Source organism: Thalassophryne amazonica, chromosome 13, assembly GCF_902500255.1.
Source record: "Thalassophryne amazonica chromosome 13, fThaAma1.1, whole genome shotgun sequence".
Classification (NCBI taxonomy): Eukaryota; Metazoa; Chordata; class Actinopteri; order Batrachoidiformes; family Batrachoididae; genus Thalassophryne; species Thalassophryne amazonica.
In genome coordinates, this window is record NC_047115.1 from 67,902,547 (window position 1) to 67,928,589 (window position 26,043).

At 43.9% G+C, this 26,043-nt stretch overlaps 1 protein-coding gene across 2 annotated transcripts in view; it reads right to left on the minus strand.

Moving 5' to 3' along the window:
* Positions 1 to 25,193, minus strand: part of rasgrp3 (RAS guanyl releasing protein 3 (calcium and DAG-regulated)) — a 124,136-nt gene extending 98,943 nt beyond the window's left edge. Inside the window, exons 1-2 of one of the 2 annotated variants that reach the window (XM_034185083.1) lie at positions 25,127 to 25,193; positions 1 to 147 (exon numbers count right to left, since the gene is read on the minus strand). The exon at positions 1 to 147 is cut by the window's left edge and continues 44 nt beyond it. The gene's annotated coding sequence lies outside the window, so the exon portion shown is untranslated. Of the gene's footprint in view, positions 148 to 13,567; positions 13,824 to 25,126 lie in introns of those variants that run through there. The other variant, XM_034185082.1, reaches the window with a different exon arrangement.
* Between the last annotated feature and the right edge of the window lie 850 nt (positions 25,194 to 26,043).

Genomic DNA, 26,043 nt, shown 5'->3' on the forward strand with positions numbered 1-26,043 from the left:
GTCCTTTTATGAAGACACTGCGACAGCTGCTGGATGCTGCAGGTTCTCCTGGCTGCCACACAGAGAGAGAGACTCCTGCGGTGGAGTGTTACTATGACCTCCGCCTCCTCCTCTTGTTGGTAAACACAGCAACCGAGAGCAACAGTCCTGTCATGTGACCAAACCAACACACAGAATTATTACGTGTGAGAATCTTCCTCTTATTTCCTGAATGTTCCAACAGATTAATGAATGGAATAGTTCAGACTGTGCTGAATGTTTGATCTCCAAAATCAAGGTCAAAGAATGTTGACGTTCATTGAATTCAATGACATGTGATATACAGTAGTGTTCAGAATAATAGTGCTATGTGACTAAAAAGATTAATCCAGGTTTTGAGTATATTTCTTATTGTTACATGGAAAACAAGGTACCAGATTCAGTAGATTCTCACGAATCCAACAAGACCAAGCAGTCATGATAGGCACACTCTTAAGGCTAAGAAATTGGGCTATTAGTAAAAAAAAGTAGAAAAGGGGGTGTTCACAATAATAGTAGTGTGGCATTCAGTCAGTGAGTTTGTCAATTTTGTGGAACAAACAGGTGTGAATCAGGTGTCCCCTATTTAAGGACGAAGCCAGCACCTGTTGAACATGCTTTTCTCTTTAAAAGCCTGAGGAAAATGGGACATTCAAGACATTGTTCAGATGAACAGCGTAGTTTGATTAAAAAGTTGATTGGAGAGGAGAAAACTTATACGCCGGTGCAGAAAATTATAGGCTGTTCATCTACAATGATCTCCAATACTTTAAAATGGACAAAAAACCCAGAGATGCGTGGAAGAAAATGGAAAACAACCATCAAAATGGATAGAAGAATAACCAGAATGGCAAAGGCTCACCCATTGATCAGCTCCAGGATGATCAAAGATAGTCTGGAGTTACCTGTAAGTGCTGTGACAGTTAGAAGACGCCTGTGTGAAGCTAATTTATTTGCAAGAATCCCCCGCAAAGTCCCTCTGTTAAACAAAAGACGTGCAGAAGAGGTTACAATTTGCCAAAGAACACATCAACTCGCCTAAAGAGAAATGGAGGAATATTTTGAGGACTGATGAGAGTAAAATTGTTCTTTTTGGGTCAAAAGGCCGCAGACAGTTTGTGAGACGACCCCCAAACTCTGAATTCAAGCCACAGTTCACAGTGAAGACAGTGAAGCATGGTGGTGCAAGCATCATGATATGGGCATGTTTCTCCTACTATGGTGTTGGGCCTACAAAAAGAACTTAATCAGCAATTGCGTGTAGCAAGGAGAAAACAGAAAGAGCTTTTAGAACTTAATTTTAATATTTCAGACACCAAGAGAGTCTGGGATTCTATGAAGGCTATCACAAACATGAACCCTTATAAAAAAGCACTTTATATCACTTGATGACTCCAAAATGGCCAATGAGTTAAATGGTTTTTATTTGAGATTTGAGACACATGATTTCTCTGAAAAGTGTAACAAGGAGCTGGACTCCCTACCCCCCTCTGTCCCTACCCCCCTCTGATAATGCGTCACATAGACTGTAGATTGATCCACAACAGGTTGAACGTCTCTTTTGGCATGCTCCATTAAAAAAGGCTGCAGGGCCAGATGGGATTTCATCATTTTTGTTAAAAACATTTGCACAGGAGCTTACTGCAGCTTGGTGTCCTGTTTTTCAACAGTCTATAGACACCCATACAGTCCCTGCCCTGTGGAAACGTTCTATGATCATCCCGGTGCCCAAGAAGGCAAACTGCAGCGAAAACAATGATTTTAGGCCTATAGCATTGACATCAGTTGTGATGAAATGTTTCGAGAAAATGTAGATGGCAAATTAGATCCATTTCATCATATGCCCGATTACTTTTTATTGATTTCAGCTCCGCCTTTAATACACTTCAGCCATACTTATTAATTCAGAAACTTAAAGTGTTGGATGTCAACCCATCACTTATACGGTGGTTTCACTCTTTTTTGACAAACAGAAGACAGCAGGTTAAGGTAAATTCTAGCCTGTCCCAAATCAAAGACATCAGTACTGGAGCACCGCAGGGATGTGTGAGCTCACCTGTCCTTTTTACTTTATATACTGAGTGTTCAACCAAGCACCCTGGGAACTATATTTTTAAATATTCAGACGACTCAGCACTTCTGTGCTTGCTTCAACAGAATGATGATTTGAATATCTATCATTCAGAAGTAAGGCAGTTTGTTGAGTGGTGTGATTCCAGTTATCTTACTTTAAATGTTAAAAAGACAGAGGAAGTCATTTTTGATCCAAAGTTAGTTGGCAATCACAACCCTGTAATTATACACCAGCAACCAATCACACAGGTGCAATCGTACAAATATCTTGGTGTTTGTATAGACAGCTCCCTTACATGGAATACTCATGTTGACTGGTTATGTTCCCGCTTGAATCAACGACTCTATTTTCTACGGCGTTTGCGTTTTCATGGAGTCGACAAAAAAATTATGTTACTGTTTTATCAGGCAGTTCTTGAAAGCATTCTAAGATATGGCATAACCACTTGGTTTGGGAACCTTCCTGTGTTCCTAAGATCAAAATTAAACTACCTTGTTCTTACAGCAATGAAAATCATTGGTCTGAAACAGTATAACAATCCTCAGTCAATTTTTGATCAGTGCGTGATGAAGCAAGCGGACAGAATTCTTTCTGATCCCTCCCATGTTCTGCACATGCAATACGAGTTGCTACCATCGGGTCGGCGTTTCAGAGTCCCCCACTGCAGGCTGAATAGATATAGGAACTCTTTTGTTCCTATATCAATCATAGCCCTTAACAAATATCATAATAAACACAGCTAACAATCAGGCACATTAGGAGGTTTTAGTATTTGTATGTTTTTTTTTTATTCTTCATTTATTTATTTATTTTTATTTATTGTTATGAAGTGTTTATGTCTTGTTCTGTATCTTTGTATGGGTCATAATTTTTGAGAAGTCCAAGACAGATTTCCCCATGGGGACATTAAAAGTATCTATGTATGTATGTATGTATGTATGTATGTATGTATGTATGTATGTATGTATGTATGTATGTATGTATGTATGTATGTATCTATCTATCTATCTATCTATCTATCTATCTATCTATCTATCTATCTATCTATCTATCTATCTATCTATCTATCTATCTATCTATCTATCTATCTATCTATCTATCTATCTATCTATCTATCTATCTATCTATCTATCACATACCAGGTATCATGGATCAGTTTGGATATGTCAAAACACCCCCTTTTCTACTTTTTTCACTAACAGCCCAATTTCATAGACTTAAGAGTGTGCATATCATGAATGCTTGGTCTTGTTGAATTTGTGAGACTCTACTGAATCTACTGGTACCTTGTTTCCCATGTAACAATAAGAAATATAGTCAAAACCTGGATTAATCTTTTTAGTCACATAGCACTACTATTATTCTGAACACTACTGTATCTTACGCCATAACGGGATAATTAAGCGTGACACATGGTACAAACTATTCCTTTTTAAACCCTACTGACTAAACCGATAATTTGCATCACTTTTTTTCTTCTTTTTATCAAAGTTGGAGGAATTTTAACTTTTGACGCCTGATGTTCTGATATGGAGTTATGGGGTTACCCCATAACTCCATATCATTCAGTCATAGATATTCCGAACTATACCTTTTTAGAATCTTTATGATCAGACATGTAATAAATATGATTTTAAAAGTCTATGTAAATTTTCATTGACCCCTGTAGGCCATTTGAGGTCAGCTCCAGGATGCTTCCACATCTAAAAATAAACATTAGGAAATGTACAATATGCATGCCAAATTTCATGCTTTTATCACAAATATGCACAATTATTTTGCCTATCTGTTGCAACAAAACACTGAGCACATCACCATTCATCCATTTTCTACACCTGTTGATTCCAGTCAAAGGTCACTGCAGGGGCTAGAGCCTATCCCAGCTGTCTTTGGGTGAGGGGCAGGCTACACCCTGGACAGACCGTGAGTCTATCGTAGGATTGACACATACAGGCAGAAGAACTCATTCACACCCTCATTTACTCTGATAAACCAGGCCCATATTCACCTCACAAATATTTTCGAAAGGGTCTGGACCCTTCCCATTCACAGCTGTTCCCAAATGGACAAAAACAAGCTGGGCCAATCAAAATCATTTATCTCGTAAGGGCAGGCTTTATGCGATGACTCATTGAGGTGTGAGGAAGAGCCACTGTAACGAAACTGATTTTAATAGCATGCTTTGAGCAAAAAAGTGTTTTGAATGACTAAAACACCACAGACTTTCAGGGTTTTATAGCAAAGCAACAGCAATGATTCAGCAGTGTGTCTACTCCACTGCACGCAATCTTTGCACGTTTGTTGACGCTCTGCCTGTGTGACAAGCTTGGATGTTCCGATTGCTTGTCTATCCAACAGCATCCAGAGGCAGTTTTGTCTGTCTGACAATGAAGCGGTTCTCCATTCTCAGTTTGACAATTAGTCTAGCACTCACACATAAGGTCGATTTAAAAGTAACCAGTTCACCAAACATGCATGTTTTTTGGAAGTGGGAGGAAGCCGGAGCACCTGAACAAATGTGGGGAGAATATGCAAACTCCACACAGAAAGGACTAGTTCAGAATCAAACCTGTAACCTTTTCACTGCGAGGTAACAGTGCTAACCACTAAGCCACCTCGCTGCCCCAGATGACTCTGAAGAGGAATGTCCGTCTAACTCAGAGTGGACAGCAGCTGGGGGGGGTCCTGCAGTCACACTGACAGCCTTCACTGAAAAACCTAAAACCGACATTACGCCAAGAAACCAACATTAGGCACAGATTCATTCATAACCAGCTTGGTCGAGGTATAGATATTATTTACATAGTTTGATTTGCCTGACAGGCACATTTTAGGGCCAGTAACAGTGAGGTTTGTAGTGCAGTCTGTCAGTGCCACTTGACATTCTGCAGGACATTTATGGTGAAGCATAATCTCTCACCAACAGAGTCCCAAATTAAACAGGGCATATTTAATTTAATTACTGACCAATCAAAACCAACACTTTTTTTTGGCTGAAGATGCACATAACTGTCATCAAATATATATATATATATATATATATATATATATATATATATTTGCATGTCACTACATGTGGACTATGATCAACATTCATCTTTCTCTGAGGGCATAATATGTTGGAAAATGAAAATGCCTCTTCAGCTAAGGACGTGTGGATCTCATTCTGAGCAACAATGAAAACGTCCTTCAAATGTCAGACACTTATTATGATATGCAGTTTTAATAAATGCGAAAAACATGCTTTCTGTACCAGACTGATATTCTCCCATATTCAGGCCAGCAAGTAGGAGACAAACTGATACTGGATAATTGGAATGGTTTAAGAAATTTGCAGAGTCACATTAAAACAGATTTACAAGATGAATGAATGTATATTAACCTTTTATTTGACTAATAAGCTTACAATTTATTTTCACTGACCTGCACACAAAATGACCCAAAATATTTTTGTTTGACTTGTAATTGCATCATTGATGAGTGAGTATGATGATGCTTTTATATATATATATATATATATATATATATATATATATATATATATATATATATATATATATATATATATATATATTTTTTTTTCCAGCTTCAAGGCCACCCTCAACTATTTGACTATAAATGTGCAAAATCAACATGCAGATCCACCTCAGATCTGCTGTGGTGACCCAGAGTGAAACGAGGGAGAAACCAAAGGGACTTACTTACTGGGAGCACAGCGGTGTTCTGCTGTATCTGTTAGCTGTTTGAACTGAGCTGTTTGAGTTCTTTGAATTAACAGTCTTTTTCAAGACTTTTTTACTTTTTTTTTTTACTTTTTCACCGTGCTCCAACGCCTAAAGAAGACCTCTAACGGTCGAAGCATCGCGACGGAGCTCTTTTATCAGCTAACCTTCATCAGCGTTGGCAAGCTAACTAGCTTGCTAACGCTTTCGTTTTTATTTTTATTTTATTTTTTAGCACTGTTGTCGTGCTGCTCCACAGCCTGTCCAGTGGATTTTTATTTTATTTTAGCACTGTTGTCGTGTGTTACCTGTGCTGCTCCACAGCCTGGCCAGTGGATTTTTATTTTATTTTTTAGCACTGTTGTCGTACCTGTGCTGCTCCACAGCCTGTCCAGTGGATTTTTATTTTATTTTTTGGCGCTGTTGTCGTGCGTTACCTGTGCTGCTCCACAGCCTGGCCAGTGGATTTTTATTTTATTTTTTAGCACTGTTGTCGTACCTGTGCTGCTCCACAGCCTGTCCAGTGGATTTTGATTTTGATTTTATTTTTTTTGGCACTGTTGTCGTGTGTTACCTGTGCTGCTCCACAGCCTGTCCAGTGGATTTTTATTTTATTTTAGCACTGTTGTCGTGTGTTACCTGTGCTGCTCCACAGCCTGTCCAGTGGATTTTGATTTTATTTTTTTTTGGCACTGTTGTCGTGTGTTACCTGTGCTGCTCCACAGCCTGTCTAGTGGATTTTTATTTTATTTTTTACCACTGTTGTCGTGTGTTACCTGTGCTGCTCCACAGCCTGTCCAGTGGATTTTTATTTTATTATTTTATTTTATTTATTTATTTATTTATTTATTTATTTATTTTTTTTTTTTAGCACTGTTGTCGTGTGTTACCTGTGCTGCTCCACAGCCTGTCCAGTGGATTTTGATTTTGATTTTATTTTTTTTGGCACTGTTGTCGTGTGTTACCTGTGCTGCTCCACAGCCTGTCTAGTGGATTTTTATTTTATTTTTTACCACTGTTGTCGTGTGTTACCTGTGCTGCTCCACAGCCTGTCTAGTGGATTTCTATTTTGTTTTAGCACTGTTGTCGTGCGTTGCCTGTGCTGCTCCACAGCCTGTCCAGTGGATTTTTATTTTATTTTATTTTTTAGCACTGTTGTTGTGCGTTACCTGTGCTGCTCCACAGCCTGTCCAGTGGATTTTTATTTTTATTTTATTTTATTTTTTAGCACTGTTGTTGTGCGTTACCTGTGCTGCTCCACAGCCTGTCTAGTGGATTTTTATTTTATTTTAGCACTGTTGTCGTGCGTTACCTGTGCTGCTCCACAGCCTGTCTAGTGGATTTTTATTTTGTTTTAGCACTGTTGTCGTGCGTTGCCTGTGCTGCTCCACAGCCTGTCCAGTGGATTTTTATTTTTATTTTATTTTATTTTTTAGCACTGTTGTTGTGCGTTACCTGTGCTGCTCCACAGCCTGTCTAGTGGATTTTTATTTTATTTTAGCACTGTTGTCGTGCGTTACCTGTGCTGCTCCACAGCCTGTCTAGTGTCGGATTCCCTGTTTGGGAATCCGCTAGCTTAGCGTAGCTACTAGCTCTTAGCCGTTTTAGCATGGCGGCTTCTCCTGTCTCTCCCGCACTTTTCTGCTCTGGGTGTGAAATGTTTAGTTATTCCTCGGCCTCTTTTAGCAGTAACGGTACATGTAATAAGTGCAGCTTATTCGTAGCTTTGGAGGCCAGGCTGGGCGAATTGGAGGCTCGGCTCCGCACCGTGGAAAATTCTACAGCTAGCCAGGCCCCTGTAGTCGGTGCGGACCAAGGTAGCTTAGCCGCCGTTAGTTCCCCCCTGGCAGACCCCGTGCAGTCGGGAAGGCAGGCTGACTGGGTGACTGTGAGGAGGAAGCGTAGCCCTAAACAGAAGCCCCGTGTACACCGTCAACCCGTTCACATCTCTAACCGTTTTTCCCCACTCGACGATACACTCGCCGAGGATCAAACTCTGGTTATTGGCGACTCTGTTTTGAGAAATGTGAAGTTAGCGACACCAGCAACCATTGTCAATTGTCTTCCGGGGGCCAGAGCAGGCGACATCGAAGGACATTTGAAATTGCTGGCTAAGGCTAAGCGTAAATTTGGTAAGATTGTAATTCACGTCGGCAGTAATGACACTCGGTTACGACAATCGGAGGTCACTAAAATTAACATTGAATCGGTGTGTAACTTTGCAAAAACAATGTCGGACTCTGTTGTTTTCTCTGGGCCCCTCCCCAATCAGACCGGGAGTGACATGTTTAGCCGCATGTTCTCCTTGAATTGCTGGCTGTCTGAGTGGTGTCCAAAAATGAGGTGGGCTTCATTGATAATTGGCAAAGCTTCTGGGGAAAACCTGGTCTTGTTAGGAGAGACGGCATCCATCCCACTTTAGAGGGAGCAGCTCTCATTTCTAGAAATCTGGCCAATTTTTTGGGATCCTCCAAACTGTGACTGTCTAGCGTTGGGACCAGGAGGCAGAGCTGTAGTCTTACACACCTCTCTGCAGCTTCTCTCCCCCTGCCATCCCCCTATTACCCCATCCCCGTAGAGACGGTGCCTGCTCCCAGACCACCAATAACTAGCAAAAATCTATTTAAGCATAAAAATTCAAAAAGAAAAAATAATATAGCACCTTCAATTGCACCACAGACTAAAACAGTTAAATGTGGTCTATTAAACATTAGGTCTCTTTCTTCTAAGTCCCTGTTGGTAAATGATATAATAATTGATCAACGTATTGATTTATTCTGCCTAACAGAAACTTGGTTACAGCAGGATGAATATGTTAGTTTAAATGAGTCAACACCCCCGAGTCACACTAACTGTCAGAATGCTCGTAGCACGGGCCGGGGCGGAGGATTAGCAGCAATCTTCCATTCCAGCTTATTAATTAATCAAAAACCTAGACAGAGCTTTAATTCATTTGAAAGCTTGTCTCTTAGTCTTGTCCATCCAAATTGGAAGTCCCAAAAACCAGTTTTATTTGTTATTATCTATCGTCCACCTGGTCGTTACTGTGAGTTTCTCTGTGAATTTTCAGACCTTTTGTCTGACTTAGTGCTTAGCTCAGATAAGATAATTATAGTGGGCGATTTTAACATCCACACAGATGCTGAAAATGACAGCCTCAACACTGCATTTAATCTATTATTAGACTCTATTGGCTTTGCTCAAAAAGTAAATGAGTCCACCCACCACTTTAATCATATTTTAGATCTTGTTCTGACTTATGGTATGGAAATAGAAGACTTAACAGTATTCCCTGAAAACTCCCTTTTGTCTGATCATTTTTTAATAACATTTACATTTACCCTGATGGACTACCCTGCAGTGGGGAATAAGTTTCATTACACTAGAAGTCTTTCAGAAAGCGCTGTAACTAGGTTTAAGGATATGATTCCTTCTTTATGTTCTCTAATGTCATATACCAACACAGAGCAGAGTAGCTACCTAAACTCTGTAAGGGAGTTAGAGTATCTTGTCAATAGTTTTACATCCTCATTGAAGACAACTTTGGATGCTGTAGCTCCTCTGAAAAAGAGAGCTTTAAATCAGAAGTGTCTGACTCCGTGGTATAACTCACAAACTCGTAGCTTAAAGCAGATAACCCGTAAGTTGGAGAGGAAATGGCGTCTCACTAATTTAGAAGATCTTCACTTAGCCTGGAAAAAGAGTTTGTTGCTCTATAAGAAAGCCCTTCGTGAAGCTAGGACATCTTTCTACTCATCACTAATTGAAGAAAATAAGAACAACCCCAGGTTTCTTTTCAGCACTGTAGCCAGGCTGACAAAGAGTCAGAGCTCTATTGAGCTGAGTATTCCATTAACTTTAACTAGTAATGACTTCATGACTTTCTTTGCTAACAAAATTTTGACTATTAGAGAAAAAATTACTCATAACCATCCCAAAGATGTATCGTTATCTTTGGCTGCTTTCAGTGATGCCGGTATTTGGTTAGACTCTTTCTCTCCGATTGTTCTGTCTGAGTTATTTTCATTAGTTACTTCATCCAAACCATCAACATGCTTATTAGACCCCATTCCTGCCAGGCTGCTCAAGGAAGTCCTACCATTATTTAATGCTTCAATCTTAAATATGATCAATCTATCTTTGTTAGTTGGTTATGTACCACAGGCCTTTAAGGTGGCAGTAATTAAACCATTACTTAAAAAGCCATCACTTGACCCAGCTATCTTAGCTAATTATAGGCCAATCTCCAACCTTCCTTTTCTCTCAAAGATTCTTGAGAGGGTAGTTGTAAAACAGCTAACTGATCACCTGCAGAGGAATGGTCTATTTGAAGAGTTTCAGTCAGGTTTTAGAATTCATCATAGTACAGAAACAGCATTAGTGAAGGTTACAAATGATCTTCTTATGGCTTTGGACAGTGGACTTATCTCTGTGCTTGTTCTGTTGGACCTCAGTGCTGCTTTTGATACTGTTGACCATAAAATTTTATTACAGAGATTAGAGCATGTCATAGGTATTAAAGGCATTGCGCTGCGGTGGTTTGAATCATATTTGTCTAATAGATTACAGTTTGTTCATGTAAATGGGGAATCTTCTTCACAGACTAAAGTTAATTATGGAGTTCCACAAGGTTCTGTGCTAGGACCAATTTTATTCACTTTATACATGCTTCCCTTGGGCAGTATTATTAGACGGTATTGCTTAAATTTTCATTGTTACGCAGATGATACCCAGCTTTATCTATCCATGAAGCCAGAGGATACGCACCAATTAGCTAAACTGCAGGATTGTCTTACAGACATAAAGACATGGATGACCTCTAATTTCCTGCTTTTAAACTCAGATAAAACTGAAGTTATTGTACTTGGCCCCACAAATCTTAGAAGCATGGTGTCTAACCAGATCGTTACTCTGGATGGCATTTCCCTGATCTCTAGTAATACTGTGAGAAATCTTGGAGTTATTTTTGATCAGGATATGTCATTCAAAGCGCATATTAAACAAATATGTAGGACTGCCTTTTTGCATTTACGCAATATCTCTAAAATCAGAAAGGTCTTGTCTCAGAGTGATGCTGAAAAACTAATTCATGCATTTGTTTCCTCTAGGCTGGACTATTGTAATTCATTATTATCAGGTTGTCCTAAAAGTTCCCTAAAAAGCCTTCAGTTGGTTCAGAATGCTGCAGCTAGAGTACTGACGGGGACTAGCAGGAGAGAGCATATCTCACCCGTGTTGGCCTCCCTTCATTGGCTTCCTGTTAATGCTAGAATAGAATTTAAAATTCTTCTTCTTACTTATAAGGTTTTGAATAATCAGGTCCCATCTTATCTTAGGGACCTCATAGTACCATATTACCCCATTAGAGCGCTTCGCTCTCAGACTGCGGGCTTACTTGTAGTTCCTAGGGTTTGTAAGAGTAGAATGGGAGGCAGAGCCTTCAGCTTTCAGGCTCCTCTCCTGTGGAACCAGCTCCCAATTCAGATCAGGGAGACAGATACCCTCTCTACTTTTAAGATTAGGCTTAAAACTTTCCTTTTCGCTAAGGCTTATAGTTAGGGCTGGATCGGGTGACCCTGGACCATCCCTTGGTTATGTTGCTTTAGACGTAGACTGTGTTTCATAATTATTGTATGGCCTTGCCTTGCAATGTGGAGCGCCTTGGGGCAACTGTTTGTTGTGATTTGGCGCTATACAAGAAAAAAGTTGATTGATTGATTGATAATGTCTCTGCACTGCAAGACACATGTTAAAATAAGTTCTTTCACCTTTATCCTTGGGGTCATCAAAGCAGATTTGCATCTACAGTAGTGTTCAGAATAATAGTAGTGCTATGTGACTAAAAAGATGAATCCAGGTTTTGAGTATATTTCTTATTGTTACATGGGAAACAAGGTACTAGTAGATTCAATAGATTCTCACAAATCCAACAAGACCAAGCATTCATAATATGCACACTCTTAAGGCTATGAAATTGGGCTATTAGTAAAAAAAAAACAAAAAATAGAAAAGGGGGTGTTCACAATAATAGTAGCATCTGCTGTTGATGCTACAAACTCAAAACTATGTTCAAACTGCTTTTTTAGCAATCCTGTGAATCACTAAACTAGTATTTAGTTGTATAACCACAGTTATTAATGATTTCTTCACATCTGCGAGGCATTCATTTTGTTGGTTTGGAACCAAGATTTTGCTCGTTTACTAGTGTGCTTGAGGTCATTGTCTTGTCGAAATACCCATTTCAAGCGCATGTCCTCTTCAGCATAAGGCAACATGACCTCTTCAAGTATTTTGACATATCCAAACTGATCCATGATACCTGGTATGCGATATATAGGCCCAACACCATAGTAAGAGAAACATGCCCATAATCATGATGCTTGCACCACCATGCTTCACTGTCTTCACTGTGAACTGTGGCTTGAATTCAGAGTTTGGGGGTCGCAAAAAGAACAATTTTACTCTCATCAGTCCACAAAATATTCCTCCATTTCTCTTTAGGCCAGTTGATGTGTTCTTTGGCAAACTGTAACCTCTTCTGCATGTCTTTTATTTAACAGAGGGACTTTGCGGGGGATTCTTGCAAATAAATTAGCTTCACACAGGCGTCTTCTAACTGTCACAGCACTTACAGGTAATTCCAGACTGTCTTTGATCATCCTGGAGCTGATCAATGGGTGAGCCTTTGCCATTCTGGTTATTCTTCTATCCATTTTGATGGTTGCTTTCCGTTTTCTTCCATGCGTCTGTTTTTTTTTTTTTTTTTTGTCCATTTTAAAGCATTGGCGATCATTGTAGATGAACAGCCTATAATTTTTTGCACCTGCGTATAAGTTTTCCCCTCTCCATTCAACTTTTTAATCAAACTACGCTGTTCTTCTGAACAATGTCTTGAACGTCCCATTTTCCTCAGGCTTTCAAAGAGAAAAGCATGTTCAATAGATGCTGGCTTCATCCTTAAATAGGGGACACCTGATTCACACCTGTTTGTTCCACAAACTTGACGAACTCACTGACTGAATGCCACACTACTATTATTGTGAACACCCCCTTTTCTACTTTTTTTTACTAATAGCCCAATTTCATAGCCTTAAGAGTGTGCATATCATGAATGCAGGGTCTTGTTGGATTTGTGAGAATCTACTGAATCTACTGGTACCTTGTTTCCCATGTAACAATAAGAAATATACTCAAAACCTGGATTAATCTTTTTAGTCTCATAGCATTACTATTATTCTGAACACTACTGTACATGTTGATTTGGCACATGTTTTACATCGAATACCCTTCCTGACAGAAGTTCACATGACATGGAGAATTGCACTGACCACTTGGTCACCCCATAATCTATACCATAAACTTATTAAAACAAAAAGATGAATTCAGCACAGACAACATCAAACTGTTAACACTCAGAATCAGAAATTGACCAACTGGATGAATGTTCTCAAACAATATAACCATTAAAACGTTCGACTAACCAAAGCCAAACCCCTGACTGATTTGGGTCAGCATTCTTAAAGATATAAAAACATAAACAAGTAAAACTCTTATTCCAGGCTTCAAATAAGCTTCTGAAATAAAGGCTTACTTACAGTAAACAGTTGAGTGTCACCAATACCCAATGGGCAATTAGAGGGCATTAATAATCAGTCTGCCACCTGGGATGACAAGATGTTTCCAGCATATTTTGGTCTTACAGTCTTCAACACAACATTTATGCATTGTCAAGGCTGATACATCTGCGCCTTACCTCTTCCAAGACGTTCAGTGAGCCCAACAAGTCCGGCCAACATCTACCAGCAGGATACACAAATCCACATTTCAAACAGTTCCTGGACAGTTCAGCCAAATCCACATGTACTCTTTGTGCAGCAGGTCTGTGGTCCTCAGTGTTGCCTGAAAACCTACAACTTTCAACAGTCCTCTGTCATTCTGGACGCCTTTGTGAGTGTATGTCTGACTGAACTCAGCATTAATCCCAGTGTGTGACTCGTAGACTTCCGTCAATTCTTTCCCAACTTAGTTTTCCTGCCCGTGTCTGTGTGTTTCCCTGAGCCGAGATAAATATAGAGACAACACAAGGTAAAGTGGAAAAAAGCGGCACAGGAAAGGTTTCACAATATGTTTGTGCGCACGTTCACATTTGTTTGTCTTCCTGCCTCAAATTACTCCAACATCAACTCATCAATACACAGTATGTAAATGCCAGAAGAATTAACTTCAGAACATCTCAATCCACTCCTTCAAAAAAGTAGGGGAAAAACAAAAATCATGTTTAGGATTTATATTTGACATTCAGGGTGGAGGGAGGGGGAGAGAGAGAGAGAGAGAGAGAGAGAGAGTGTGTGTGTGTGTGTGTGTGTGTGTGTGTGTGTGTGTGTGTGTGTGTGTGTGTGTGTGTGTGTGTGTGTGTGTGTGTGTGTGTGTGTGTGTGTGTGTGTGTAAGGGTCAACCCATCCCATCACGCACTGCAGTGACGTCATACACATTGTTTTGTCTCTCTGAGCTCCTAAAACAGTCTGACTAAATGAAAACACTGACTGCACATCCTGCACAAAAGCAACTCAAATCTTACGGCATTGGACACGTTTTTCTTTTTTGTCAAGACCTTCTGCACAAATAATACAACAGACACGCCACAACTCTGCCTTGTTTAGTTTGGGAAGAAGTCAAAAACATAAGTCCCTTATGTAAGTTTGATTACTGGTTATTCTGTCTGGTAAATTATAAATTATTTAGCACAGGGGTGGACAACTGGGTGCCATCAAGGTCCAAGAACAAATGTTTTTCAGTGTAAGCGACCACCTCAACGGGGACATTCACTGATGAGTTCCTGCCAAAACAGATCACCTGCTGAAGTGATCAATAGACTGATGTTACAAACTGAATGTGCATGCTCAGTAGTGCATAAATCTCGCATGATGAAGTCCCACTTCCACTGTCACCTTGGGGGGCCAAAGCCTTATTCCAAGACTGCGACAGTGTGAAGCATGTTGTTACCGACCAGAAAGATCTTATTGTTCTGTCACATCTGGGACACATTTAGGAGATTTTAGCCCCCCTTTTTTGGGCAAGTTCCGAACATTTTCCGCAGTGTTCGCCATAGATTCAGCCATGTCCGTGTAGCTTATGCGAAGCATATGTGTCCAAGAACTGCTCACTTAACACTTTTCAAATGCCATGAATGCCACTCATGAAAATTCTGAGCAACCTCAAATACATCGTACAGCAGTCACCACAACCATAAGGCCACAGCACATGCACTCCACCTTCGTGTGTTGCTCACACCGGAAACAGATTTGAACGGCGGGCAAGATGAGGTTGCACTGCCATCTGATCATGCTTGCAACATTCGCACGGCAGGTCGGACAAATCAGCCAAGGGGCTGCACAAAATCATCGGCCATGTTGAACCCTGTCCGAATGGCGTGATCGAGCCAGCCTTCACACCAGCAGCCATTTGCGATGCCAGCACAAAAGTAGAGTGCAGGCGACCACTTTTGAGCTGCAGTCCAGGTGTACGAGCGCATCAATTCATTCATGTCAGTTCATTAATTCCTTGTTTATGTCCATGGCCTTGGTTCAGTGAATATTTGTGATTGATTGGTATTAATGACTTCATAATGAACTCCCACAGACATCATATGATGAAGTCATAAATGGTAAAATAGACAAACAAACAAAAACTCTATTACAGGCATATGTATATTTACTTGTACATTTATATCTCGGTGTGTATGTATCAGGCCTCTGATGCACTTCATTGTTTGTGTGATCCTTCTGTTTACAGAAAGTTGTGACAGAACCAAATCATCACTACTGCAAGGTTGCATTTTTCCAGTTGGAAAATATCTTAATGTAGTGATTACAATATTTTCCTTTCTGACATTACAGCTTTGTTGCTCTATCTCTAATGAGATCAGTCAAAGCTATGATCTCTGTATGATCTAATCTGTAGCGATTTTAAATCCCTGTCTTCTATTGTCTGGAACATGTCTCTTCTGTCTTTTTGTCTGTCGACCAGTGTCTCCTCTGTTTAATGAACTCCTCAGCCTCTTAAAAGTCCTCCTCACTACTCCTTATAGTTTTTTGTCAGGTTTTGGCCCTGAACAGGGCTTTGATTCTATTTTTGCCTCTTTCTTTTTCTTACCTTCTTCTCCAAATTATTTATTAGTTATTTTCATCATGTGTTTATTCTCTGTTCTATTTTACTTTGCCACTTTGTTTTGCTTTGTCACCTTGTTTGTTACTGTTAAACTTTAGCCATCGTTCAGTTCCATTGTAGTTTTCGTCAGCCGGTTTGTGTTTGCATTATTGATCATTAGTTTAACACTTGTTTATTTTCTCATTTGTGTTATCACTTATGCTGTAATGTCGGGTTTTGTTTTCTGTTATCATGGAGTCTCTGTTTTACCTCTAGTTTGTTCAACCACTTTGTTTTCTTAGTCAGTTCCAGTTTAGTTTTACTTTGCTATTTATTTGTTCCCTGGTTAGTTCTCATGTTCATGCCTGATTCTAGTTCTCTTCATAGCTATATTATATTCTGTGCTTAGATTCTTTGTTAGCTCTGTTCTCAGTTTGCCCTCACGCCCATCTGATTATGTTCTCACTCCATTACACCTGGCTCACATCTCTGTCTCAGATGTTGATTCTGTCTGCTTTGTGTTTTCATTCACTCACACTCTTGGCACCTGTTCATGCATCTTTGTGTATTACATCACTCCACTGTGTGCACTCCCTTCCTCACTATCTTGCACAGTGCTTAATCTTTGTCTTCCCCGGTCACGCCCCCTTCCAGAGCATTCTGCACACCTGTTCCTCATTCCAAGCCCTAATTAGTCCACCACTATTTAAACCCTCACAGTCTCACAGTCCCCTGCCAGATTGTTGAATATATTTCACTTTCCAGCCCTCACGTCCTGTCTTGTTTTGCTTTTTGATCAGCCTGCCAGTATTTGACCTTGTTTTGTCCTTGACCATGTCTTTGTCTCTGTCTCTGATTGCCACCACGCCGTGTATTTTGACCTCAGCCTGTTTGTTCGACCAAGCCTCAGCCTTACGCCTGTCTGTACCTTTGCCTTCGCTGCTGGACCACCTGTGTACTGAATCCCTGCCTGTGGCTATGAATAAACCTTATTCTAACTGCACCTGCTGTGGGAGTTTGCATTTGTGTCCACCCAGTTTGTGCCACGTCCTGATATTTTTTCACCTTTGGAGCTCTTTTAAGGCTTAAAGTGCTTTAAGAATAACTTTGATCATGCTTTTAAACTTAATCACGAGGGATTACATATACTGTACTACAGCGGTGGGCAGAGTTCCGCTAATCGCTAATTATCAAAGCTAATGTTTTCATTATTGGATTAGCTTTTCAGATAACTTTGAAAACTATCATCAGAGCAATTATCTTCCGATAAGTTTTGGTCCAATAATTTTTAGACCGTTGACATATTTTTGCAGACATGGTGAACAAAGCTTAACAGTTACAAACGTTTATTAAGTCTAAATTCAGTTGAGTACCTACCTGTTAAATGTTTTGTCATAGATACGGAGTTCTATCCTCTGCAAACAAAGGAAAGCTGGTTCTAGAAGAAACAGCTCTATCCTCTGCAGGAAAAGGAGAACTAGTCACAGAAAAGAAAAAAGCTCATTTCTTTTGACCCCATACTGATACGCTGGCAATATCACCTAAGTCATCCAGAGGCATACAACTTTAACTTATGGTTAAAATTTTAACTAATTTTGGACAAGTTATTTAAATTAACATCACTTCTGAAGTTTTATAAAGTGAAAATGTCAGCTATATGTTTTAGTTTTAAAGTAGTGCACTAATTTTGAAGGTTTTAGTGTGGACATGCTGAGCTCGGGCCGCCTTCTTTAGGCCCGAGCTCATTTGAAATGGACAGACGCAAAGTGGAAAAGTGTGCTGTCGTCTGATGAGTCCACATTTCAAATTGTTTTCGGGAATCAAAAAACTTTGTGTCCTCCAGATAAAAGAGGAAAAAGACCATCCAGACTGTTACCAGCGCGAAGTTCAAAAGCCAGCATCTGTGATGGTATGGGGGTGTGTTAGTGCCCATGGCATGGGCAACTTACACATCTGTGTAAAACATCCAGGTGGAGCAACACATGCTGCCATCCAAGCAACATCTTTTTCAGGGACATCCCTGCTTATTTCAGCAAGACAATGTCAAACCACATTGTGACGTGTTACAACAGCGTGGCTTTGTAGTAAAAGAGTGCGGGTACTAGACTGGTCTACCTGCAGTCCAGACCTGTTGCCCATTGAAAATGTGTGGCGCATTATGAAGCGCAAAGTATGACAACGGAGACCCCAGACTGTTGAACAACTGAAGTCATACATCAAGCAAGAATGGGAAAGAATTCCACCTACAAAGCTTCAACAATTAGTGTCTTCAGTTTCCAAATGCTTATTGAGTGTTGTTAGAAGGAAAGGTGATGTAACACAGTGGTAAACATACCACTGTTGTTGTGTGGGCCGCTGAAGAGGAGGTACTGCTGGCCCACCACCACCAGAGGGCACCCTGCCTGGAGTGCGGGCTCCAGGCACCAGAGGGCGCTGCCGCCTCACAGGAGCAGCCGGGGTGACAGCTGACACTCATCACCTATGACAGCTGTCACCACTCATCGGATCAGCATCGGTATATCAGCAAGACGTCATCTCCACCTCTTTGCCGAGATATCGTTCTACCTGGAAGGTAATGTACCTCAGCTGTCTGCTTGACAAATATCCTTTGAGACTTTTGTGTATTATCTTTTGAACTGCTTTTCCAACGAGAGGTGGAGGTAGCTTTCCTGCCGTGCTGATTCCTGGGTGCAAACGCATCCTCATTTACTTGCTTTTTTTGTTCCTCGCCAGCAGTACCAGATCCGACACGCGGAGGCAGTGGCCACCTGGGATTCGGGACTTGGCAGCTCCAGTATTCCCGGGGTCTGGTGGCGGAGGAAATCGTGTGGTTCCGGTTCTGCTTTGGACAGGCGTCTCCTATCTTCGAGCCTGCCCACACGACACCTTGTGAATTGACTATTGTCTATTGTTGCAATCTGTTGTATTTGTTGTGCACATTCACAACAGTAAAGTGTTGTTATTTGACCTACTCCACTGTCCGTTCATTTGCGCCCCCTGTTGTGGGGCCGTGTACCTACACTTTCCCAACAGGATATCTCGGCCAACGTCATGGATCCCGAGGGGCGTCAACCGGCTGTTGAACGGCCAATGGAAGAACAGGGCGCACAGGTGTCCGCAGGAGGAATGATCGGTGAGTTGCAGCGGATCCTCACCGCTTTCACAGCTCGGTTGGATTTAATGACCGAGCAGAACGTCCTCCTTAACCGCAGGGTGGAGGCTCTCGCCGCGCAGGTGGAAGCGCGCACTCAGGGCGCTGCTGCGGCTCTCCCTCCTGTCGACCCTGTGCGTATAAGTGACGTTCCACAGGTCGTTCAACGACCCCTCCCACCTTCCCCGGAAGCATACATAAGCCCTCCAGAGCCGTACGGAGGTTGTGTGGAGACGTGCGCAGACTTCCTTATGCAGTGTTCGCTCGTCTTCGCACAACGTCCTGTCATGTACGCGATTGATGCCAGCAAGATAGCTTATGTAATAAACCTGCTTCGCGGTGAGGCACGCGCTTGGGCTACAGCGCTCTGGGAGCAGAATTCACGGCTCCTTCAGACATATGATGGGTTTATGAGGGAGTTCAGAACAGTGTTCGATCACCCAAATAGAGGAGAGACCGCTTCAGCCGTGCTGCTGTCAATGAGACAGGGGCGCCGGAGCGCAGCTGCCTATGCAGTCGATTTCCGCATCGCGGCTGCGAGGTCCGGCTGGAATAGCACTGCCCTCTGCGCCGCCTTTGTAAACGGACTGTCGTTGGTCCTAAAGGAGCACCTGGTGGCTAAGGACGAACCGCGGGATTTAGATGGGCTTATTGATCTCGTTATACGATTAGACAATCGGTTAGAAGAACGCCGTCGGGAACGAGACGAAGGGCGTGGCCGGGCACGCGCCGTCCCTCTCCCTTCCGGTTCCGACCGCGTCCCGCCCTCCCCACGCTCCACGGCCCCCTACGCTCCGTTTGGTCACAGCTCCCCCTGCTGACGAAGCTATGGACACGAGCAGGGCCACATTTAGGGCGCCAGATAGACAGAGGAGGCTGGCCCGCGGAGGGTGTTTTGTTCGTGGCTCGATAGAGCATCAGCTAAGAGACTGCCCCGAGCGGTTAAACACCAACGCCCGCCCCTAGAGACTGGGCTAGGGGTGGGCCGAGACATTCACGTGGAACACACCCACATTGCCACTCGACTCCCAGTTACAATCCTTTATGAGGATTTAACCCTGAAGGCCCCAGCACTGGTGGACACGGGCTCTGAAGGGAATCTGTTAGACAGCAGATGGGCCAGGGAGATAGGGTTCCCTCTGGTGGCGCTTACCTCGCCTGTGCAGGTGCGGGCACTAGATGGCTCCCTACTCCCTCCAATCACACATAAGACACCACCAGTAACTCTGGTGGTGTCAGGAAATCACCGGGAGGAGATCGAGTTTTTTGTGACTCCTGCTACCTCCCGTGTGATTTTAGGGTTCCCCTGGATGTTGAAACACAATCCCCGGATCGATTGGCCGTCTGGGGTAGTGGTTCAGTGGAGCGAGACCTGCCATCGGGTATGTTTAGGTTCCTCGGTTCCTCCCGGTTCCCAGGCTAAGGAGGAGGTCAGAGTCCCGCCCAATCTAGGGACGCTGCTGGTGGAGTACCATGACCTTGTGGATGTGTTCAGTAAGGATCTGGCGCTCACCCTTCCCCCCCACCGTCCGTACGATTGTGCCATTGATTTGGTTCCAGGCGTTGAGTTCCCGTCCAGCAGGCTGTACAACCTCTCACGACCTGAGCGCGAATCAATGGAGACCTACATCCGGGACTCTTTAGCTGCCGGGTTGATCCGGAATTCCACTTCCCCGATGGGTGCAGGTTTCTTTTTTGTGGGGAAAAAAGGATGGCGGACTACGTCCATGCATTGATTACAGGGGGCTGAACGAAATCACCGTTCGTAACCGATACCCATTGCCCTTGTTGGATTCAGTGTTCACGCCCCTGCATGGAGCCCAAATGTTCACCAAGCTCGATCTTAGAAATGCGTATCACCTGGTTCGGATCTGGAAGGGAGACGAGTGGAAGACGGCATTTAACACCCCTTTAGGTCACTTTGAGTACCTGGTCATGCCGTTCGGTCTTACAAACGCCCCCGCGACGTTCCAAGCATTGGTTAATGATGTCTTGCGGGATTTCCTGCACCGATTCGTCTTCGTATATCTGGATGATATACTCATCTTTTCTCCGGACCCTGAGACCCATGTCCGGCATGTACGTCAGGTCCTGCAGCGGTTGTTGGAGAACCGACTGTTTGTGAAGGGCGAGAAGTGCGAGTTTCACCGCATTTCTTTGTCCTTCCTGGGGTTCATCATCTCCTCTAACTCCGTCGCTCCTGATCCGGCCAAGGTCGCGGCGGTGAGAGACTGGCCCCAACCCACCAGCCGTAGGAAGCTGCAACAGTTCCTCGGCTTTGCTAATTTTTTACAGGAGGTTCATAAAGGGCTACAGTCAGGTAGTTAGCCCCCTGACCGCCCTGACCTCACCAAAAGTCCCCTTCACCTGGTCGGATCGTTGCGATGCCGCGTTCAAGGAGTTGAAACGGCGCTTCTCGTCTGCACCCGTTCTGGTGCAGCCCGATCCTAGCCGCCAGTTAGTGGTTGAAGTGGACGCCTCAGACTCAGGGATAGGAGCTGTGCTTTCCCAGAGCGGGAAGACCGATAAGGTCCTTCACCCGTGTGCCTATTTTTCCTGCAGGTTGACCCCGGCCGAAAGGAATTATGACGTCGGCAATCGAGAACTCCTTGCGGTGAAAGAGGCTCTTGAAGAGTGGAGACATCTGTTGGAGGGAACGTCCGTGCCATTCGCGGTTTTCACTGACCACCGGAACCTGGAGTATATCAGGACCGCCAAGCGGCTGAACCCCAGGCAAGCCCGCTGGTCACTGTTCTTCGGCCGTTTTGACTTCCGGATCACCTACCGTCCCGGGACCAAAAACCAGAAATCGGATGCCTTGTCCCGGGTACATGAAGATGAAGTCAAAGCGGAGTTGTCGGATCCACCGGAACCCATCATCCCGGAGTCCACTATCGTGGCCACCCTTACCTGGGACGTAGAGAGAACCGTCCGGGAGGCCCTGGCACGAAGCCCGGACCCCGGAACTGGGCCAAAGAACAGACTCTACGTCCCACCAGAGGCTAGGGCTGCAGTCCTGGACTTCTGTCACGGCTCTAAGCTCTCCTGTCATCCAGGGGTGCGAAGAACCGTGGCAGCTGTCCGGCAGCGCTTCTGGTGGGCGTCCCTAGAGGCCGACGTCCGGGATTATATCCAGGCCTGCACCACCTGCGCCAGGGGCAAGGCTGACCATCGCAGGGCTTCGGGACTGCTCCAGCCGCTGCCCGTGCCCCATCGCCCCTGGTCCCACATCGGCCTGGATTTTGTCACGGGTCTCCCGCCGTCCCAGGGCAACACCACCATCCTCATGATAGTGGACCGATTCTCCAAAGCGGCCCACTTCGTGGCCCTCCCGAAGCTCCCGACGGCCCAGGAGACAGCGGACCTCCTGGTCCACCACGTCGTCCGGCTGCATGGGATCCCAACAGACATCGTCTCCAATCGCGGTCCCCAGTTCTCCTCGCAAGTCTGGAGGAGCTTCTGCCGGGAACTGGGGGCCACGGTTAGTCTCTCATCCGGGTATCATCCCCAGACCAACGGGCAAGCAGAACGGCCAATCAGGAGGTGGAGCAGGCCCTGCGTTGCGTGACAGCCGCGCACCCGGCGGCCTGGAGTACCCATCTGGCCTGGATCGAGTATGCCCATAACAGCCAGGTGTCGTCAGCCACCGGCCTCTCCCCTTTCGAGGTGTGTCTGGGGTACCAACCTCCTTTGTTTCCGGTGGTTGAGGGAGAGGTCGGTGTGCCCTCGGTCCAGGCCCACCTACGGAAGTGCCGTCGGGTGTGGCGTGCCGCCCGTTCTGCCTTGCTGAGGGCCCGGATGAGGACGAAGGCCCATGCAGACCGTCGGTGGACCCCGGCCCCTACGTACCGGCCAGGGCAGGCAGTGTGGTTGTCTACCAAGAACATACCCCTTCAAGTGGACTCCCCGAAACTGCAGGACCGGTATATCGGTCCATTTAAAATCATCAAGGTACTCAGTCCAGCTGCAGTTAGGCTTCAGCTTCCGGCCTCACTGCGGATCCATCTCGTTTTCCACGTGTCCCGGATCAAGCCCCATCACACCTCACCCCTCTGTACTCCGGGTCCGGCACCACCTCCTGCCCGGATCATCGATGGATGTCTTGGATGTCTGTAGGATGGGTCGGGGGCTTCCAGTATTTGGTGGACTGGGAGGGATACGGACCTGAAGAACGCTCCTGGGTGAAGAGGAGCTTCATCCTGGACCCGGCCCTCCTGGCCGATTTCTACCGCCGTCACCCGGACAAGCCTGGTCGGGCGCCAGGAGGCGCCCGTTGAGGGGGGGGTCCTGTTGTGTGGGCCGCTGAAGAGGAGGTACTGCTGGCCCACCACCACCAGAGGGCACCCTGCCTGGAGTGCGGGCTCCAGGCACCAGAGGGCGCTGCCGCCTCACAGGAGCAGCCGGGGTGACAGCTGACACTCATCACCTATGACAGCTGTCACCACTCATCGGATCAGCATCGGTATATCAGCAAGACGTCATCTCCACCTCTTTGCCGAGATATCGTTCTACCTGGAAGGTAACGTACCTCAGCTGTCTGCTTGACAAATATCCTTTGAGACTTTTGTGTATTATCTTTTGAACTGCTTTTCCAACGAGAGGTGGAGGTAGCTTTCCTGCCGTGCTGATTCCTGGGTGCAAACGCATCCTCATTTACTTGCTTTTTTTGTTCCTCGCCAGCAGTACCAGATCCGACACGCGGAGGCAGTGGCCACCTGGGAGTTCGGGACTTGGCGGCTCCAGTATTCCCGGGGTGTGGTGGCGGAGGAAATCGTGTGGTTCCGGTTCTGCTTTGGACAGGCGTCTCCTATCTTCGAGCCTGCCCACACGACACCTTGTGAATTGACTCTTGTCTATTGTTGCAATCTGTTGTATTTGTTGTGCACATTCACAACAGTAAAGTGTTGTTATTTGACCTACTCCATTGTCCGTTCATTTGCGCCCCCTGTTGTGGGTCCGTGTACCTACACTTTCCCAACAACTGTCCCAGCTTTTTTGAAACGTGTTGTAGGCATCCATTTCAAAATGAGCAGTTTATCAGTTTGAACATTAAATATCTTGTCTATGTGGTGTATTCAATTGAATATAGGTTGAAGACAATTTGCAAATCATTGTATTCTGTTTTTATTTACATTTTACACAACGTCCCAACTTCATTGGAATTGGGGTTGTATATATAAACACACAAATGTACGGTATCGCCACAATATGAAAGCTGCTGATGGTTTTGCGGTCGTAGTCAGAGACCTGTTGGCTTCACCTCCATGAAGAACTTGCTTAAAAGGTGGTCAGGTTAGTTGGTAAGCTTTCAATCTGTGTTTTTTCTGATGCTGTTTAGATATTTATGGAGTATGTTCATGTCCGACTTGGTTTTTCTAATAATATTTTTAGCTTTCTGGTTTGTAATGAATGTGATACATGATCTGGACCAATTGTCATGGTAACAGTCTGATATGGGAAAACATCAGACCAGAAATCAGCCAATCAGTGGGGGTGTAGCATCATAGCCTTATAATAATTTGTCATAATACAGCTGAACTAAAGCCATTCTAGAAATATTGACCCAGTTTTTAATTTTAGCCCCTCTCTGATTGAGTTTGACACCCCTGATTTAGACTTATTTGTCTCACAGGATCAGGAGAAAATAGAAGGGCACTCAGTCAAGCGCATACTGCACGCGATATTCCAGCTCTTCTGCCTCTAATACTGCAAACACAGGTTTGTGCATTACGACCTGAGATCAGACCACAGAAGAGCGGCTGGTGCCATGTCATTCTTGCAAAGAACTATGGGTTCCCTTTCAGCTGTACATCAGGTACACCCTCAATCTTTGTTGTCTAAAATGAAACAAAGTGAACAACACATCACTGTTTCGTGGATAATCTCTGAGCTGTTCTTTGAGTTCCACACAAGGCAAAAATGGTGAGAGGGTTTGAAGATCATCACCCACATGTAAAGTCACAATTATTCCAAGCTGACTGCGTTCCTGTCTGTTCTCATTTACGATGGACTTACCTCAGCGTCGATCCAGCTGATTCTGGGATGTAAACCGTAGTCCTGTGTTATCTGGAGTTTTAATGAAACACAGAAACACTGTCTGTGTCTATAAATAGACTGAGTTTACTGGAAACAGAGGCTGATGTGCAGAACAGCTCTGCAGGAGTCAGCCTTTCTGCACACACAATCCGCAATCAAAGTCTCACTTATGAGACGGTGGCCCAGCAGATACAGTAAATATGGTTGTGCCTGGCTCATCGCGACATTCATCAAATGAAGAATCGTCCTCGCACACTGTCAAAAGCAGCTGTTTCCAGTGTGAGCCTGAATCAAGCCATGGGTGTTCTCTCAACTTGTTCATGACTCTGTCTGGTTTTTAATCTTATATACTGTATCTGCTACACTGTTAATTTATTTTGTCCTAACTCAATGGTTTTGTTGTCAGTGAACGACCGTGACATTTCACGTATCACATTCACATCCCTGCTAAATGTCTATCTTTTATACATAACAGATGGGATTTTAATGGCATCCATTCACAGGAGTGCTCAGAAATCCAGCGTGACACCTTGTGACTGAACGCACACTCAGACGCACACAAGCGTCCTTAGTTAAATCCTTCATGACAAACAGAATACTGGATGTGTATGTTTGCACGTGTAGTTTTCTGTGTGTATGTCTAATTAGACAATACAGCTGACTGACTGTGGTTCCTAGTTTCGTATGCACCTTGTTCAAATGTCTGACTGAGGAAAAAGAAGAAAAATCAGTCCCACTGATTCTCCCTGATGGATTTTTGTATTTAGGCTTGATGTTCAAACCATACGGATAGATGTTTTAATGATCTTGTCTTCACAATCTTGACGTGTTTTCTTCATATCTTTATCTATTTTACCTTGGCGAATGTAGCCATTGCCATCAAACATTGAAACCAA